We start from the raw sequence: 20,128 nt of genomic DNA on the forward strand, positions 1-20,128 counted from the left end.
CCTAAATGCTGCTTAGATTTTCTTTTATCAACCATGTTGATGGTGACTTTAGGGAATTCATCCTCTCGGACAGCAAGTTTCTTGTAGAAATGTCTCGGCTTGGGCTTTGACATTTTGGTGAAAAGTCTCTGGATCATTGAGGCTCTTTGCGGGATGGCTTCTCGTTTGGAGTAATCATATTTCGACAATACTGCTCTAATGAGTTGCACACAGGAACAATGAGAGTTTATTTTTTGAACAATTCTCTTTCGAAATTTATTCGCACCCTCAACTTGATAATATGATTTATCGGTATGATTGCCGAATCGTCTGTTGGTATAACCTCACAAGTATAACGATATCTTTTGGAGAGCACGTCTTCTTCTGGAGGTGTAAAGCCTTGTTGGCGTTCTCAGGACAAATCATTGTTGCCTTTGAGCGATCCAAGGTTATGTCAGGAGTCACACGTTTAGAACCACCCCCTTGCGGGTGCAGAGTCTTACCGGGCTCTAAATGCTAATTTTGCATAACTACAAACTTTGGAATTCAAACTTTGCAGAGTTTTGGTGGTTCTTTGGCCACCATTTCCTTGTTTCTTTCTCGTCTTCGTTGTAAGAGAGCATGGGCATGAGCTGCGTTTGCATGACGCTTTTGTATACGTTCTTTGAGAGTCGAGCGAACCTTCTTGACAAAAATCCATTCATCCGTCGTTAGTTTAGCAGAGGTATGAGTTATTGGTCATTGAGATAACTGAACCACTCGATGCCTCCTCGACTCTAGGTCCACATGATAACGAACCCCGTCGGTTTGTTCCAATGCCTTAGCTATTTGGCGAGCGTGGCGCTGACGTTGTCTCTGACGAGCCCTCTTCGTCAGTGCCGATGGGCTTTGATTCGATGACTCTTTAACTAGATAAAAGTCATCACGAGCAGAGATGTTGCGAGTAGAATCCTCAGCAACAATCAGGCGAGAGTCTTCATTTTGTGCCTTCTTTGGCATGTAAGTCTTCTTCAATGGTGAGATCCTCTTGTACTTACGAGATAATGAAGATCTTGAAGATGATGAGAGATATTCCTCAAACTTGGTTTGGTTAAACTCGTATTCGACCGTGGATTCAACTGGAATCTTGATCGGCTACGATACGACGGTCTCGACAGCAAGACCGTTGGCTCCCACTGTGGTCGCCAGTGTGTTTACGTCAGGAACAAGTTCTGTTGTAGAATTTATTATAACTGTTTATCGATTACAATGAATGCAAAAGAGTGAGCTTCGTACTTTGTAAAACTACTCTTTACAACAAAAATCAAATTACAAGCTCCTAAGAAACAAACGCAGGATCATTGTTTGGATCGCTGCTTGCGTGGGATCTTTGCCTGTGCCGGGGGTGCGTTAGCCCGTGGACCACTGATTCACAGATTCTGGTTGAATCGTGAAGGTTTTGGGGATTCTTCCTTCGTTTATCGAAGTAAGAATTTAAAGCGAATATCTTATCGATGTAAGATGTTCATTCTTCTAAAGATCAAGTCAGAGCTTAGATCTCTAGGAATCGCCAAAATCTTCTTGAGAATGTTTGTGAAGAAGGAAGACTCTCTCTCTTGCTCAAATTCACTAAAAGCTCAAGTCTCTCTCCTTACTTACTCCCCTCCAATCTGCCCCAATTTGCTCGATCTTCTTCGAATTGCTCTAAAATGCTCTCCCCCCTTTATTTCGTGTCTAGGGAGGTATTTATAGGGGTAGGAGTCCACAACAGTTGAAACGGGGACGAAGTAACCGACCAGATGACTTTTCTTTGACCGCGGCAGTCGACATTGCCGTGGCTATTGGCGCGGCAGTGTGGACTGCCGCGGCCAAAGAGACGGTTACCAGCACGTTCCATCGTGCTTGAAATTGTTCACCCACGACCTTTAACCAATTTTTTCATGATTTAACTGCTTGTCCACGTCAGCACACATTCTATTTCTGATATGCTGCTACGTGGGCTTTAAAAAATCATCGTATAACTGTCTTGTAACCGTCGCAGCATCCCTTGTAATAGCCGCGGCACCATAGGATGCCGTGCCTTAGTCGCGGCACCACAGGCTGCCGCGTCTTGGCCGCGGCACCATGTACTATCGTGCCTCAGCCGCACCGTCATGTACTGCCTGTTGGTGTGTATGTTGTCTCACTTCCTTTGAATGATCCCCTCTGATTAAGAGAATGGCGTTTATCGTCTTCTCTTTGTCTTGAGTGGTATTTGGATGTTTGTAAGCATTTTTTGACGCCTACAGGGATTTTGCTAAGTATTGTTTTGAGTACACTTTTCCCTTGACATTGTATCCGCACGAGTGTGCACTGAGGTTAGTGAACCTATGTTATTGTATCCACACTAGAGTGCACTGAGGTTAGTGAACCTATGTTATTGTATCCGCACTAAAGTGTGCAGAGGTTAGTGAACCTTTGTTATTGTATCTGCACTAGGGTGCGCTGAGGTTTGTGAACTTATGTTATAGTATCCGCACTAGAGTGCGTTGAGGTTGGTGAACCTATGTTATTGTATCCGTACTAGAGTGCGCTAAGGTCGAGGAACCTATATCGTTGTATTCGCACGAGTATGCATAGAGGCAAAGGAAACCATATCTCTGTTTCCGCATAGTCATACGAAGGTTGAAATGTTTAATAGTTGTCATGCACGGGAATGCTATTAGATGAGAAGAATCAGAAAAGATAACTTATATAACTTGATAGCCCAATGTGTTTGGTGGATACTAAATGTTATATAACTCATGCTTGAGTAGTTGTACATCTGAGAGACTCACCTTGTTAGTATACGAGACATATCTATTTACTCTGATGTTGAGTATGATGTTATACTTACATGTTTCTACTTCAGTCATTATTGAGTTTTTATTCATTTGTTCCGGGGGAAAAGGATTCCTAGGTAGACTATGCTTAATAGATAGAGCCTCCACTACATGTAGTAGCCTTACCCCTGGGGGAGGATGGAGATGATATTGCTTTAGCGCTCTGATGCTTTTGTTGTTCTTCTTTTTATTTTTGTTTTCCTTTCAGGCGGTTCAGAACATCAGAGAGTCGCATAATGACGAAGTTTATGCATAGTCGCCGTCATATGAGCTGGTAGATGAGACTCCACAGTAGGCTGACTTTATATTCAGTTATTAGAGTTTTTCTTTATTTCTCACTTTGTAAAGGTTGTGAGCCTTGGTGCATTCTTAGTTGATTTATGTTGTGATACATTTATATATTTCAGAATGGCAGATGTATTCCAGACTTGTTCTTTAAGATATGATTTATCTATTAGTTGTTAATTACAGCTATTTCCTTCTATTGCCTATTTGTACCTGCATTTTATCTTTGTTTCCACTAGAGGATATTGCTGTGATTGGTGAAACTTATTGTTACACGGTGTGGATGTATAACATGTTTGACATCTCTGAATTCACCTTAGACTGCAGTCACATGTGAAAACAGAGGCATCACAAAAGACACTCCTTTGACGAGTCGATAGTAGGAGGAACCTTATCTCCTTGGAGACTCTGCAGATCTTACCCATAGCCTTGGGGCTATGAGATCCAATGGAGAGGAACTCCTCATATCTGGTGGAAAGCCTAGCATTTGTATAAGCTCAACACATAGCACACACATTCCTAAAAATTGCAGGAGATAAAAATATAAAAACAATCTATGATGTACAATGAGATGATTTAACTAGAATTTGGCTTGAATGACATAGAAAAAAACATGACATTGGTAGCTCATTTAAAATAGGATTCACTGGAATTTGTTCCTAATTATTTGTACTCCATATATCACTTTGGACCACTTTAATTTTTTGAAAGAAGACAAACCTAACCACCATTGATTACCATCCTTGTAAGTGCAAAATAAGGAAAACTATCAGGTATTTAAATTCAATTAGGCCATTTATAAATTCTGCATATGTTAATTTATTCTCAAAACATTTGCACATTTCAGAAAATTATGACACATTACACACAAATAGATATATAGACTTGTACGTCTACACACACACACACACACACATAAGAAATATGGAGAACCTTGGTATCAAGTTCTTTCATTGAACTTGGTAATGATGTGGAAAAATCCGCCCCCTACATCACGCCTCGAAGATGGAGCCACTTTTTTGGAGTAGGTGAATAATGATTGAGGCTCTATCTTCGAGGCGTGATGTAGGGGCCAGATTTGGCCACGTCACTACCAAGTGAAATGGAGAAACTTAGTACTAAGGTTCTCCATATTTCTCTCTATCTCTACTAGTATGTACCCCGTGCAAAGCACGACAGCTTATTTTTTCTATCATTGTATTTTAAATTTGCGTCTCTCTAAGTTTTAATATATTTGATTTGATTACTATATACTTAAAATTAAAAATCATAAATCGTATAAAATATATGTTACCAAAAATATTGTCATTTGATGCTTATACATTCTTGCTCCAAAGTATATACGGTCAACTCTAAAATTCCTAGTTTAAGAATATAAAATTTAATAAATAACTAAATTAGCCTAATATCTCTTTCTAAAGTTTTGTCAATGATAAAATTTTGCAGCCAATTACTATTCAAGAGATCAATTACTATTATCTATTTCTTCATCTTCCATTTTTCTTATTGTTCTACAAAAGAAAGTAAGTCTTTATATTTATAAATTCTCTTTTAAGTTGAAATTCATATGCAATTTATTAATAGTTATTTGTGAACTTGTCCCATTCTTTTGTTGTTATTGTCCACATTTATTAATATAACACTGTTTAGAAGGTTAAAATGAGTATGTGAATAAAATGAGTAATATGTGAATAAAAATATTGATGGCTACTGGTCTAGTGACATGAATACATTACATACAGGTCTCTTCAGATGAGGATAAAATGAGTAGTATGTGAAGTACACGTTCTGATATGGGTTCTTTTTGTTGAGCTTAATGACAGATGGTTTTCTTTGGTACTCAATTCTGGTATGGGTTCTTTTTATTTATGTTTATTTAGATGGGCAATGATGATGATAACAAACTGAGAATGCATCCTAAATTAATTATGTAATGTTTAGGCAAAGCAATTTTATGTGGAATGCAACCTACATTTATATTACAATGTTTGGCTGAGGTAATCCCTTAGAAGAGCAATCTATATTGCATCATAGTTTTATAGAAGAGACAATCTTTTATGACCAATCTATTTATATCCTGAGCCCTAGTAAGTATTCATGGATTCTAGTGCTGATTTCGAGCTTGTTTAGCTTTATTTTGTGTAGGAATTGGTGCTATTTTGAGCTCTGTTTGAGTTCCTGGTGCTATTTTTGAATATCATGCTGATTCCGACATGTTTAACTCTGTATTTTGTGTAAATAGGTTTGGTTCTGAGCTTTGTTTGAGCTGGTGATGTTGATTTTGATATTTTCATGCTGATTTCGAGCTTCTTTAGCTCAAATTTATGTGGGAATTGGTGCTATTTTCAGTTGGTGTTGTTTTTGATGTGATCATGCTGATTTCGAGCTTGTTTAGCTCTGTATTTTGTGTAAATAGGTTCAGTTATGAGCTCTGTTTGAGCTGATGTTGTTGTTTTTGTTATATTCAAGCTAATTTCGAGCTTGTTCAGCTCTATGTTGTGTAGGAATAAGTGTTGTTTTTGATATTTTGATGCTAGTTTTGAGCTTGTTTAGCTCTATTTTGTGATATTTTTTGTTTAGATTATTGCTCTATTTTGTGGAATAGGTGCTATGTTTTTTATATTCAGTTTATTGCTTTATTTGTGTGGGAATATGTGCTGTTTTTGCACATCGCATATGAAAAAGTAGTCCTATAATTGAAAGAGCTGGTATTATCATGTAGTCAACAATTATATAGTTATAAATTGAATAAATTGATAGATTTGTATTACAGAGCTGGTATTATCATGTAGTCAACAATTATATAGTTATAAATTGAATAAATTGATAGATTTGTATTACGTGTGAATTTCCTGGAGCATCGAAATATACAAGTTCATAAATTGTTGCTTCTGAAGCCTTTATTGATTCTGGTTGAGTATCGAAGAAATTGACAGATGAAGTTACTAACCGCAAGTTGTTCTCACTGTGAGTATTCCTATATGTATAATCAATAAGTTATTATCAGTTATATAGATAGTTCACAATTCATTAATTTGACATTATTTTTCACAAAGTGACAATAATGTATACTATAGTGTAACCATATCACCTTTGTAGTAAGTTTTTGACTCTTGCTTCCTAAATATTGAAGTACACTTTTGTTGTTGTCGTTGATGAAACTGTATTGTTACCTATGTATCAATACATGCATGCAAAGGTTAATGCATATTTATAGTTCTAAATGTTAAATATATAATAGACTTTGATTTAAATTTCACCTCTGAAGTTTTTTACTAAAACTCCAATCACCACCATAACAACATTGTTTGTATTATGGTCTTTAAATTTGGAGTCAAAGTTGATTGCTAGTTTATTATATAATGTGACCATACACTCGTCATCCCTGTAAGAAAAAATGATTCATATTAATAATAACTATGCCTATGAACTTCACATTAAGTTATAATACAATCTTACTCTTCATCTATTAGTTTAATAGATCTACATGTCGACATTTTCCCAGAATTTGTGTACTCTCCTATCGAATAGACTTCCTTCACAATCCCTACAATATCTTTGATAGTATATTCATAATAACTTAGCATTCATGTATTAGTAATTATAAAACAAATAAGGTCACTAATTAGTACCTCTTAGATAAGTATTCTTATTTTTATGTAAGTATAGTTCATTGAAAGGAATGAAGTCAAATTTTTATTTTTCAACTCTGTGTCATTCTCTGCTTGAAGAACTCTAACCACTGTTTGCCTGTAGAAACAGATGAGCACTTTGCTCTCCGTTGTTTTGTAATTACAAAATACGTTAAGTACTCTGAACTTGGATATCACATGTATTTTTCCCTTTTCAAGCAATGAACTGAACCTTGACATCTCAGTATGTCTGATTGTCCCTTGACAGTGAGTGTCATATGCAGTTGAATATCAAATTATTAGTATGATCAAATATGCAGTTGAAAAATTATTTTAATCTTTAATTTTTGAATTAAATCGCTCAAATTGCATGTTGTTGTAAAATTATATTTCTATAATAATATAGGACAAAGTTAATTTGTCACATGATATAGCAATGAATGCTATTTTAGTTGTTTAGAGATATGGTCATTGTTGGCCTTCTTGTTTTAATGATGATTTAACAAATAATTTACTTCTAATGTTGTTTGTCTAGTATTTGTGCATTTCTATTTATTGTAGACAAATAACAAGTTGGAGGATGGATGGAATAGCGCTTCAACGACGATATCAAATGGAGGTTGGCGGAATTGTGGAGTGAAGCAACATACCATTCAAGTTAAAGATCAAGTTCAAGCTTCATCCACAAAGTGTACCAAGTCAAGCTTAATTGAAGATCAAGATCATAGCTTGGGTAATTTAGTTTAGATTTTATATTATGTGTGTTATATACTCTAAGCTTAATATCATATACACACACGTATTTGGTTTCTATGTATATATATAGTTATATATATACATGTATGGTTTTGGATTTTCATGTTTATAAATATGAAATTACATATTTCATATTTATTATTGTGATTTGGTTTAACTACTTAGATATGAAACAAATATATTTTCATATACATACTCCTATGTTTCATTTTCTATTGTATTCTTAGTTTTTGGACTTAACAATATTCATATACATATTTTATTAAGTCTACATATATAATCATTGTGCATAGTTTCAAAACATGGTTTAGCCAAAATGTCAAAATTCACATGTTTATATTTTTATGTTTTGGCCTATTTTGTAAAATGATGATATTTTTTATTTGGGAAGTCCGTTTAGAAAACCAGTTTTTATAGCATGGGTATTATCATGTCTACAATCATTCCCCAAAGTTTTATATTTTTTGAATTTATTTGATATTTTTAAACAGTGTTTTAAAATTAGCAAATTGTTTTCAAAACCTGATTTTCATATATCAGTTCACGGTCGACCGCACCTGAGTTTTTTCCTTCATGGGCAGCAGAAACTTCCACGGTCGACTGCCGCGGTCGACCGTCAGCTCAAAATTTCCAACGGTCGACCGTAGCTTTGTCTGTCGCTTTTCTCAGTTTCAATGACCTTCGCGGTCGATCGTGATTTTCCCACGGTCGACCGCCGATAGCCCAACGGCTATATTGGGTACAAAATCTGTTTCCTGTTTTTCTGGGTTTTTGGTTGTTTTGTTTGGGGTTTTGGCTGTTGGTTTCTCTTCCTATATAAACCCCTCAACCCCTCTTCCCTCAAGCAACCCAATAAAATGTTTTAACAAAGTTTTAAACAAGTTTAAGAGGGTTTTACTGTTTGTTTTAAGTTTGGGTTTTTGTTTGCAAAGGAGGAAACTACAGATTGAGGAATTCATTCTCAATCTTTTTCATCATCTCTTTGTGTTTATAGAGAAGTTTTCTAACTCTTTTCTCTAGCAATTTTATTATTGATTTTCATATTCTTCTTATTGCTAATTTGCTATTTGAGTTAGATTTGATTTCACTTATTGTTAACACACACCCACTTGAGCTTTTAGTGTTTACATACATAGTATATTTGGGTTGGTGAGAGTTGTAACAATTGAGTGTGAGCTTTCATTGTGTTCTCATCCATATTAGAGAACAATCATTTGTTGTATTTGTGCTTATTGTGAGATACACTTTGTAATACACTTGTACACCAAGAGGAGTGTGTGGCGAGAGTCGGGGATCGTCCCAAGAGGAGTGGCGTCGGTTGACGAACCTAGGGAGAGGTTGTATTCGAGCACTTAAGGGAGACACGTCTAGGTCCAACACTTATGAGGGTGTAGAGTGTGATTGCAAGAGTGTCGATTGTAAAGTTTTCGGTTAGCTAGAAAACCGAGTGTGAGGTGTGTAGAAGTTCCGGCTTCCAAACCGGATTGTGATAGTGGATTTCTCCCCGGGAGTGGGGAGCGGAGACGTAGTATGGAAGGTCCGAACTCCGTGATCATATCGTGTGTTTGAGTTTGCTTTGGCGTACTTAATCTTATATTTATATTTCTTGTCGCCATTGTCCATAGCTCATTAATTATATCATCCACTATCTAGTTCATATTGTTTATGTTACCCTTGTGTTTATATATTCTTATATATATATTTTTATCATATATAATATATCTCATTGTTCATATTGTTTATCCTAGCTTACATATCTTTTTGTATTTCATACTTGCTAGGATAACTTGTTAATTAGTTTTAATTGATATTTTAATCAGATTAGATTAGCACAAGACCCTAATCACCCCCCCTCTAGGGTCTAACAATTGGCATCAGAGCTTGGTGCTCTTTGATTTAAGGTCTAATCGCCTTAAGTTAAAGATCCAAGTTATCTATTTGTACTAATCTTGTTTTGATTACATTTGTATCTTGCTTGCATATTTTTACAAATTATGGATATGAATGATGCATCTTGTTTAGACTATGATTCCAGTGTTGCTCCTAAATTCAATGTTTTCCCCTATGCTCAATGGTGCTTTAGATTCAAAATATCTGTTCAATCTAAAAATATCGATTTATGAAAAATCATTGATTGTGCTTATATTGTGCCCACATTGGAGAAATCCAAGTGGAGTAAACATGATAAAAAGATGTTTATTATGAATAAGCTTATGTTAGAATTTTTATTAAATGCATTTGATTTATTTATGTCTAACAAGCTTGATTCTTTTGATAGCGCTTATACATTATGAAAATTCATAGAAGCGCATCAAGGAGACTTGGAGGCGATCCGACAAGCTTTGGAGGATCCCGCTTCAAGTTCTAAAGGAGCTTCATGCAGACGAGCACTAGGCAATACCCCTAGTGAGGTTTGCGAGTTCGAATCTATTAATGATTTACCTAATGATGAACTTGCTTGTGTTAGTAAAAAATTATTGCATGCCTTTAACAAATTACAAAATGATTTTATTGATTTAAAAAGCAAGCATGAAGATTTAAAATCCAATCATGAGAAGTTAGCTTCCAAATTTGATATCATTTCTCAAGAAAGTATTGCTCTTCAAGAAAACAATGATATGTAAATTTGAAAAATAAAAATTTGAAATGGATATTGCTAACTTGACTCATGATAAAATAATGTCATATTAAAAGTAGAGAACATACAAAATGATACTGCTTCCTTTATAAATGACTATTTATGTTCTACTTCTAAAAATACATATGTGCCTAAAAATGAAGATTTGAATCTTATGAATAATCGCATTTCATCTTTAGATTCAACTTTGAAAATATGCTTTGATAATCATAAGAGGCTTATGGATATGTGTGCCAAGTCTAAGTCATCATCTACTCATTATGCACACATATATAGCAAAATTTACATATGCTCTATTTGTGGCCGAAAAGATCATCTAGCTAAATTTTGCTATGATGCACACAAACATAAAAATGTCAATGCTCCTTGTGCATCTCATGTAGCTTCTTTATCACATGTACACACACATGCACCCATTGTTCATCATAAGCATGCTCATGTGTATAGATGTGATCATTATGGTCGTTTTAGCCATTTGACAAAGTTTTGCTTTGATTTGAAAAAGAAATTTTATTTGCCAAATATTTCTAGTAGACCACATGCTTTTAAATGTGATGTTTGTGGTAGATTTGTCCATTTGGCAAAGTTTTGTTATGATTTGAAAAAATATTCAAACTTGCCAAATTTCTCAAGTAAACCATATTTGTTTAAAAATATTTCTCATTTGCAAAATAATTATAAAAGACAATCTTTATTTGTAAATGATTCCCGTGCACAAGCTAATGGTCCACAAAAACAAATGGATCTCTTTCATTGCACAAATTGCACTAATGGTCCACAAAAACAAATGGATCTCTTTCATTGCACAAATTGCAATCGGAATGGTCATTTGAGTGATTATTGCTTTGACCGTGTTAATGGATCTCTTTCATTGCACAAATTGCAATCGGAATGGTCATTTGAGTGATTATTGCTTTGACCGTGTTAATGCACTAAATGCGTCCAAATGAGTTTATAACCCAAGGGCTTTGAGCTTTAATGATAAAGGTCATGTCCCTAAATTTTTTGGTACCAAGAGTTCTTGGGTATCAAAACAAATTTAAATTTTTAACCAAGAATTTTAGTGTTCTTACTTTTCCTTTTCTTGGTTTTGAAAATTATGTTTTAAAATCTTTTGATTATGAAAACAAAATTTTAATTGATCAAATCTTTTGTTTTCATGATTATTTATTTTGATTTTGATAAGAGGTTTGTGTTCATATAACCCTCCGGATTTATTGGGTGTTTATTCCCAAATCTTGTTTACCGGATGCTAAAATATTTACATGGGTTGATACTAGCTCAATAGCTAGATATAATTGCCTCTCTTGATTTTTGAAATCAATGGTGATTTGGTTTTATGTTCATGTATGATTTACTTGTGATTTATGATTTCATTTGATTGATTTGTTTTCATTTGAAAACATTTTGCATGATTCTCATGCTCTTTTTCTTTTGATTTCATAAATCTATTTTATACATGGTTTTTTATATTAGTGTAATGAGACACTATCTTCATAATGACATATTTATATGTGTCTTTATTGTCTTTTTATATGTGAGGAGTGTTTAGCATACTTTCCATCTATGCTTGCTCACATATGTATACCTTAGCATTCATTGCATATATTCATTAAGGCATTTTGTTAGGGGGAGCAATCCCTATATCTTTCTATGTGTTATACTCACCTATGCTTTTTGATAGGGGGAACTTTCGCTCTCTTCATTCCTTGTTTCCCCTTTTTGATGTTGTCAAAGGGGGAAAAATATTGTAAGTATAGCATTTCTTAATTTATATGCATGATAATTCTAATCTATATATTCTTTCTAAAATCCATTCCCCAGAAGATAAGCTACAATGCCTATCTCTAAGAATTTAATCAAATAGGCAGCATGCACTGCACAAAAAATAAAAATAAAGAATCACAACTTCTCCCTGAAACATTAAAATCAGTATCAAAAGCAGAAAATCATCTAATTATGCAAGTACAGCTAAAATTGGTTTTCATGATTTTCTCCCAGAAAAGTATTAAACGTATCTCTTTAAGTAATTTAATCAAACAGGAAGCACGCACCATCAAAATGACAACTTGGACCACATAACAACACAATAATTAGTACCAATCACTACTAGAAAATGGTGTATTGGCTACGGACATTCAGCGACGAAAATTTCCGTCGCTATAACATGACATGTAGCAACGGAAATTCCGTCGCTATATTTCCGTAGGAAAAAAGACATTTCTAGACGGAAAATTTTGTTTTAGCGACTAAAATATTCCGTCGCTAAAACAGTACCGACAATAATATATTCCGTCGCTAAAACTATTAGCGACGGATTTTTGACTTTTGGCGACAGATTTGTCCGTCGCCAATAGTCCACTATGCAGTAGTGAATATCAGCAAATTAGCTAGACTATGAAAGTAACACTAAAACTTCATTACATAATTACCCCCCGAAAAAAATATCGTATATCTCTTTAAGGAATTTAATCAAACATGTAGTGTGTCCTTTTAAAATCAAAACTTTGCCCCAGAAAAACGCTAAAAAAATCAGTACCAGGAGCTGAAAATTCGCTAGATTTCTTCTTGGACGCCGATTTCTTCAACCTTGTCAGCACTTGAGACGATATGTCGATAAGCGGCTTCTTCTCCTCCTCCTTCTTCGAATTTTTTATGCTCGAAGAGGAAGCAGCGACGTAGGGGTCCTTCAATATCTTCTTCTTCGTCACGAGATCCTCCTCATCCGCCATTGCAGGAAAGGTTTCGTTGATCGTTGAGCTTCTTTGGGCGGCGGGAAGCTAACAATTTGGAGAGGTTCTTGTGCATTGGCAGCGAGCGAGAGCTTGATTGAGCTCACTCGAGATTCGAGGGTTTCGTTGTGTTTCGAATTTGGAAATTGGAGGAAAATTAGGGAAGAGGAAAATCGTGAAGGCATTGGAGGTGCGAGCATCAAGTGGGGTTTTGAGCCGTTTGTAAAATTTATAGATTATATTTATTTATTTATTTCTCTATTATTTGTGAAATTTACAGGAGAGCGGGTATTGGGCTTTTGGTTGCAAAGTGGATCTATTGCTTTGGCTTTGAGTTTTTTAAAATTTGAAATTCAAATTGTCCCGCCTACCTGTTCATGCTACAATAGTTAATTTACTGTAGCATGAACAGTTACTCTTTGATCCTCCTATATATATATATATATACTAGTTTGCGGTCCGTGCAAAGCACGTTTTTTTTTTGCTACAGTAATCCCACTTTTTAATAAGGCATGATTTGAATTTTTGAAAGTGCTACAATATCCCGCTCTGCTACAGTGCCTTTTAAATGCTACAGTATACCCGTATGCCACAGTAAAGTTTTTAATTGATTATTAGCTACAGTAATAATGCTACAGTAGCGTTTACTGTAGCATGAACAGTGAATCTCTGATCCTCCTATTTGTATAAAGGAGTATATATATATATATATATATATATATTATAAATATATATATATATATAATATATATATATATATATATATATATTATATATGTGTGTGTGTGTGTGCTGTGTGTGTGTTGTGTAGATCTCTCTCTCTCTCTCTCTCTCTATATATAATATATATATATATATGAGAGAAGAGAGAGAGAGAGAAGAGATCTACACACACATATATATATATATATAGAGAGAGAGAGAGAATCTACACACACACACACACACACACATTATATATATATATATATATATATATATATATATATTATATGCGCACGTGCGGATATGTCGTATATAAAAATACTATAATTATGTATATATTTCTTTTTATGAATAATTAATTTTAAATTAATAATCAATAAATTTTACTAATAATATTATTTGATATAAATTAATTAAACAGTTCAAAAATTAGCAATTACAAGCCATAATAAATGTGAAATAATTAATTTCTATTATTGCTTAATTATTTAATAAATTTGGTAATAGTAATTATATGTCTAATATATAATTAATTAGTTAGACACAATATGATATTGAAAAGATAATATTTTTGATCATTTTTTACGACAATCATAATTTTATAAGGTATTGATTTACCAAACATACAACTACACTTTTCTTGTTTTTTTAGCTACTGATGAGAAGTTTTGAAAATAAGTAATAAATAACGTTTCAGAAAAAAAATAAGAAGCAGCTAAACATGTTTGGCAATTTGAAAGTGAATTTAAAATATGTAAGTTATTTTTTTTATAAATGACTTTTACATCTCATGTTAGCACGCAAGTGAAATACAGTGTTTGTTTGAAAAATTAAATTATTATCGAAAGTGCAAGGTGAAGATGACGTGACAAAATAAGATTAATTAGAAAGTATAATTAAAATCATTTAACTAAATTAGTTACATTTTTTGTCACTTTCATGTGACTTCACCACTTTTTTAGGGAAAGTCAAAATCGCATTAAATCATATGTGGCAACTTTCTTGCATCTCACTTTCATAACCACTTACGTGCAAACAAACACCTAAATTGTTAAATAAAAGTAATTTTCTCATTTTTATTTTTCACTTGCATGCAAACAAACAACCCCTAAAGGAGAACAATGAAAAAGGTTTGATGAATAGTAAATCCTAAATGACCCAATCGAAAGGAGTCATGTCATCACCAATAGTAAAACCACCAAATTAAAAAATAATCTAAAAACAACGTCGAATAACCACAATCTAACACCTACGATTCGCGACAGTTATAGCTTCCCCTTTGAACCAGAAAAGAATCGCCCAAAATCTTTTAGTATCTCTCTCTCCTCTCTCTTGGCTAATAATTCTTCGAAGAACAAATTTTCAAAACAACCTCAAATCAGTTTTTAATTTTCAAAACTGACCCACTTTTTGCCACGTCAGCTTCATCTTATTCCTAAACAATCGGGGTTGATAACCCCGACTGTTTAAGAGGTTGTTAAACCCCCAATTAAAAGCTTTAAACCCGATTTTTTATTCCCTAAATAGTCGGGGTTGGTAACCCCGACTAATTAGGAAATGAGACTAAGTTGACGTGGCAAAAAGTGGATCGATTTTGGTAAAAAAATGGGTCGGTTTTGAAAATTAAAAACTGATTTGAGGCTGATTTGAAAATTTGTTCTTCTTTGAAAGTAATTAGGATATTCTCTCTCTACAACTCTCTGCGTCTCTCTATATTTCTATATTTCTCTTTTCTCCTTTCCTCAATCTCTCTTCACTCTTCTTTCTTCCCGATTTAAGAAGTTGAAGAATTGGAACGCGGTCCTAAATTTCTCTCTCTCTCTCTCTCTCTCTCTCTCTCCCCCCCCCTCTCAAGCACTCAAAAAGGACAGTTTTCATCCACAGAAAAGGTGAGATATTCCCCTCTTTTCTTTGATATTCTTTTTGGTTGGTTTTTTATAACAAAATCATATTCTAAGGTTTTTCCCCTACTCAAAAGGTGAGGATTTCCTTCTTTTTGTTTGATATACTTCTTTGGTTGTTTTTTATGACAAATTAACGTTCTAAGGTTTTATTATTGGCTATATTAGTTTCTTGATGCCCAATTTTGTAGGCAACAGTTAAAAAAATAAAAATTGGCAAGCCCCTCCTCTAATGATTCTCGACACCGCTTCAGTAAATTCTTGAGAAATCTCCAAAGCGCTTGATGATGAATGATAATCACATTTTATTATAATTTTATACTCTCATTATTTATTTTTAATGAATAAATATACCACTAATAATTGTTTTTTATCTTTAATTGCAGGTTATTGAAGAATAAAGCCCAAGATCTCTTATCTCAACAAAAACCCATGAATTAAATGAAGAACACAAGCAAGAGTCAAAAATCCCAAGCCCAGAATCAAGCCGAGTAGCCTGTAGAAGCCGGAGAAAATAAAAAAATTAAATATGAAAAAAAATGTATCAAGATAGTTGGCTGCAAAGAAACGACGATATCTCCCAAACCAGAAGTTACTATAAATAGGGGTAGAGAGTGAGGGGTTAGAGGTGTGAAAATTTTGTAAACTCCTTTTGGAGAGGAGGGCTACTCTTAATTGAGAAGGCCTTCCAAAATTGTAACTTTAGTTGCAATTAATAATAATAATTTTTTCACCACTTTAAATATTTCTTCTCTTTGTTGGATGATGAAGATGGAGATGAAGAATTATTTAGAGGTTTGCATTTTCTTTCCTTTTTCTCTTTTATTTCCTTTTTATTGCTTATTAGTGTAGATTTATTTCTATGCTTGTAGTTTAGATTTTATTTTCTTGTTAAATAGCCAAGAGGCTAGAACCCTCTTGCCTTAGATTTATTTCATGCTTATAGAATAGATTTAATTTCTTGCATTTAATTCTTGCAATTTTATTTTGTAGTTTAGATTTTGCACTTTATTTTGTAGTTAGATTTTAATTTCTTATACTATTCACCTTGAGGCTAGAACCCTCTTGGGTTTAGTTTTTCTTTTTGTTTATTTTTATTTTGTTTGATTCGCCTTTAGGCTAGAACCCTCTAGGGAATCACCCTTTTCTAAGAAGTGGGTTCAATTGTAGATTACCCATATCTATAATTGAATCCACCATCTTTAATTTCTTGCATTTTCTTTTTGAATTTTATTTTCTTTATTCTTGATTTTTATTTTCCTTTTCCTTCTTGCCTTATTGATCATATTCATTCTTTGTCACATCCACTCTCACTTATATCTCGTGCCGATTTACACACTATCACTTCCACTCTCTCTATCTCTCCACAATCACATTCACTTATCACTCCTACTTGTCACACACACAACATAAGAACCGATTTTATATTTTCTCCTACAAAACACCTTCCTCGTGGGATCGATATCTTAAATACTATAACTTGACACGGTTGTGCACTTGCAACCTTTTTGGTACATGTTTATGCCGCATCAAGTTTTTGGCGCCGTTGCCGGGGAAGGTGCTTAAGTAGGTTTTAATTATTTTGGTTCTTTAACTTATGTGTTTATTGTGAAAGAACTACTTGGAGATTAAAGATCAAGAATTGGAGATTGAGGAATTAGATATTTGCTTGTGGTAAGTCTTATTCCTTATATTTTCAATTCCACATCTTTAGTTAGTTTCTCACAATTAGTGACAAATAGGATCTTAAAAAAAAAGATTTTATTTCCGTTGACCATAATAAAATTCACCCTTAACTTTGACATTTACTAACAAGATAATAAATTCAAACAAATCCCCCTTCTCATTTGTTTGATTGTTAACCCTAATTAAAAAAAAGAAAAAGATTTTTTTTCTTCCATCCTTTTTAGTTGCTTTTAATTCATAGGGTTGCATTTCATATAGTTAGTAGGAATTCACCAAGTGATTTGAGCATCTTGATTTGGCACACACTTAAAAATATTTTTAAGGGCAAAACCCCATAATCAAGATAAGGTGAGGGATTTCATCACCCTTTCCTTAGCCCAAAAATCACTAATTCCTCACTACACCACCCAAGCCTAATAAAACTCATTAGACGTTGGCCCCTAAGGATTCGAGCTCAATAAGGAACAAGAAATCCTTAAGTGAACCGGTTTAAGTTTTCTCAGATTAGTTGGTGTCTAAGGCAAGGTTTAGGGGTTGCGTAAAGCGCTCCGCAAGGAACGAGGTACTTAATTGATCTCTGATCACCCTCTAGTACTATCCTTACCTGGCTAACTACCCGGGTAAAACTTTTATCTTTTCACTTTATGAATTTTTGGTTAGGAGCTAGTCTAGTTGAGTTAGGCTTAACCCTTGAGTTAGAGTGATTGAAAAGTGATTGATTTTGATTTGTTTTAGTTAGGATTTTCCTTTTTCTTCAAAAAAAACTTTTATTTTTCCAAAACAAAAAAAAAGTTATATAAAAAGTAATTGTTTTTGGTGCATGCAAAACGTGGATTAGGGACAATACACATCAACAAATTCATTTTGAACAAATGGCTAATCCACAAGTTTTTCAAAATTTATGTTATCCCAATAGGATTGAAATTTCCAATGAAGTCCGGGAGTTTGTAGAGAGTCCATATCAGTATTCGGTAAATGATCCATTTTTTCCAACCCACAACTCAGGTTGGGCAAGTTACACAAACATTGCATGGAATCAGGGAAACCACTCTGAAACTCAAAACTTCACTCCCTCTTTGACGCAACATTTTCCTAGGGAAAACACAGTTCCTTTCAATTCTCATCCACAATTTCAACAACCCAATCTGTCACATCAAAATCAGTCTCCTCATCATCAAGTTGTAACTCACTCCTATTTGTCACGCACACGAAATAAGAACCAATTTTATATTTTCTCCTACAAAACACCTTCCTCGTGGGATCGATATCTTAAATACTATAACTTGACACGGTTGTGCACTTGCAACCTTTTTGGTACATGTTTATGCTGCATCAATGAACATCAAAAGGTATCTTCTCACAATCTAATTTCCTCTAAGGGGCTGTTTGTTTGCCTAAAAAAAGAGGGAAATCAAAGAAAATAAAACCTATTTCTAAGAAAAATAGGTTTTTGGATTGTTTGGTTGGCTAAAAAAAGAAGGAAATCAAAGAAATGGAGATGAGATGAGATGAGTTGACACCTTATTATAGGATGATGTGAGTGATTTTTTAAGATTTTTTTTTTTGATGTTGTTTGGTTGGCGGAAAAAATAAGGAAATGAATTATAAGAAACATATTTCTTGTAATAGGTTGTTTTTTTTTTGTTTGGTTATTTCTTAAAAATAAGAAAATATATGAGATGAGATGAGTTGTCATTATATTATTGGATGATGTGACCCACACTTAATGAAATTATTTTCTTAGCTTTTTGGGAGGAAAACAAAGAAATGAAATGTTAATGAGATGAGAAGAGATGAGTTGTCACAATCTTATTGGATGATATGAGTGATTTTTGAATATGAGATGAGATGAGTTAAGTGATATTATAGATGAAAATAATATTTTAGTAGATGTGGTGGATGTGATGGATGAGTTTTTGGATGAAAATAATATTTTATTAGATGTGATGAATGAGTTGTTGGATAAAAATAATATTTTATTAGATATTGTGAGTGAGTTTTAGGGATGGAAATGTGTGAAATTGTTCTTTATAAGATTTCTTAGTTTTCATTTCTATTTTTTAGTTTTTTAAGAAATAACCAAACAGGCCCTAAAAAAAATTTCCAACATTGTCTTTTTTTGCGACTGAAATTTGTCATAGAAGATTAAACAGTCATAGATTTCAGTAAATCCTAAGTGGCCCAATCAAAAAGAGCCACGTCATCACCAAAATAGTAAAACCACCAATAGTAGCGTAGCAGTTACGTTAAATTTCTGTGGGCCCAACCGCATCTTGCTAACATTTTCTCCCACGTCAAAAGCAAGCATGCCATCTTTGAATTCCAAATTCAAATTCAAAAAAATAAAATAAAAATAAAATTAATTTACAAAATAATAGTTGCCCCTCCATTACCAAGAAAGAGCACAAATGACACTTTCTCTCCCTCTACATTTCTCTTTTATCGCTTGACAACTTTTTATCTCTTTCAAATTCTTAATCCCAACCTCTGATTCTAACTATGATCAGATCGCGACTCCGATCTAGACGCCTGAAGAATTTACTGACCTCTTGCTATTTGGATGTGCCATTGACGGAATCCGATTGCCACGGAAGAATCAAAATGATAAACTTCATTCACAGCAACCTTGCTTGGCGATGATTTTCAAAAAGAAAAATATTTGCATATTGAATTTTTTTTAAAACATGACATGTTATCTGATATTGATGGTTTAGATTTATTTTCAGAACTGAAAGTTTTAAAAGAAATAAAAAATCCTGAATTAAAAACAGCATTTGAGATACTAAACCTTATAAAAAATTAAATTCTTTTCCCAATGCATGGACAGTTTATAGAATACTACTGACAATACCTGTTAGTATAGCTCCCCGACAGAAAGAAGTTTTTCAAAATTAAAATTAATAAAATCTTATTTATGCTCAACAATGTCTGCAAGAAAGATTAAATAATTTGGCAATTTTATCAATTGAAAAGT

The sequence above is a fragment of the Asparagus officinalis genome, chromosome 10 (assembly GCF_001876935.1).
Source record: "Asparagus officinalis chromosome 10, Aspof.V1, whole genome shotgun sequence".
Lineage (NCBI taxonomy): Eukaryota > Viridiplantae > Streptophyta > Magnoliopsida > Asparagales > Asparagaceae > Asparagus > Asparagus officinalis.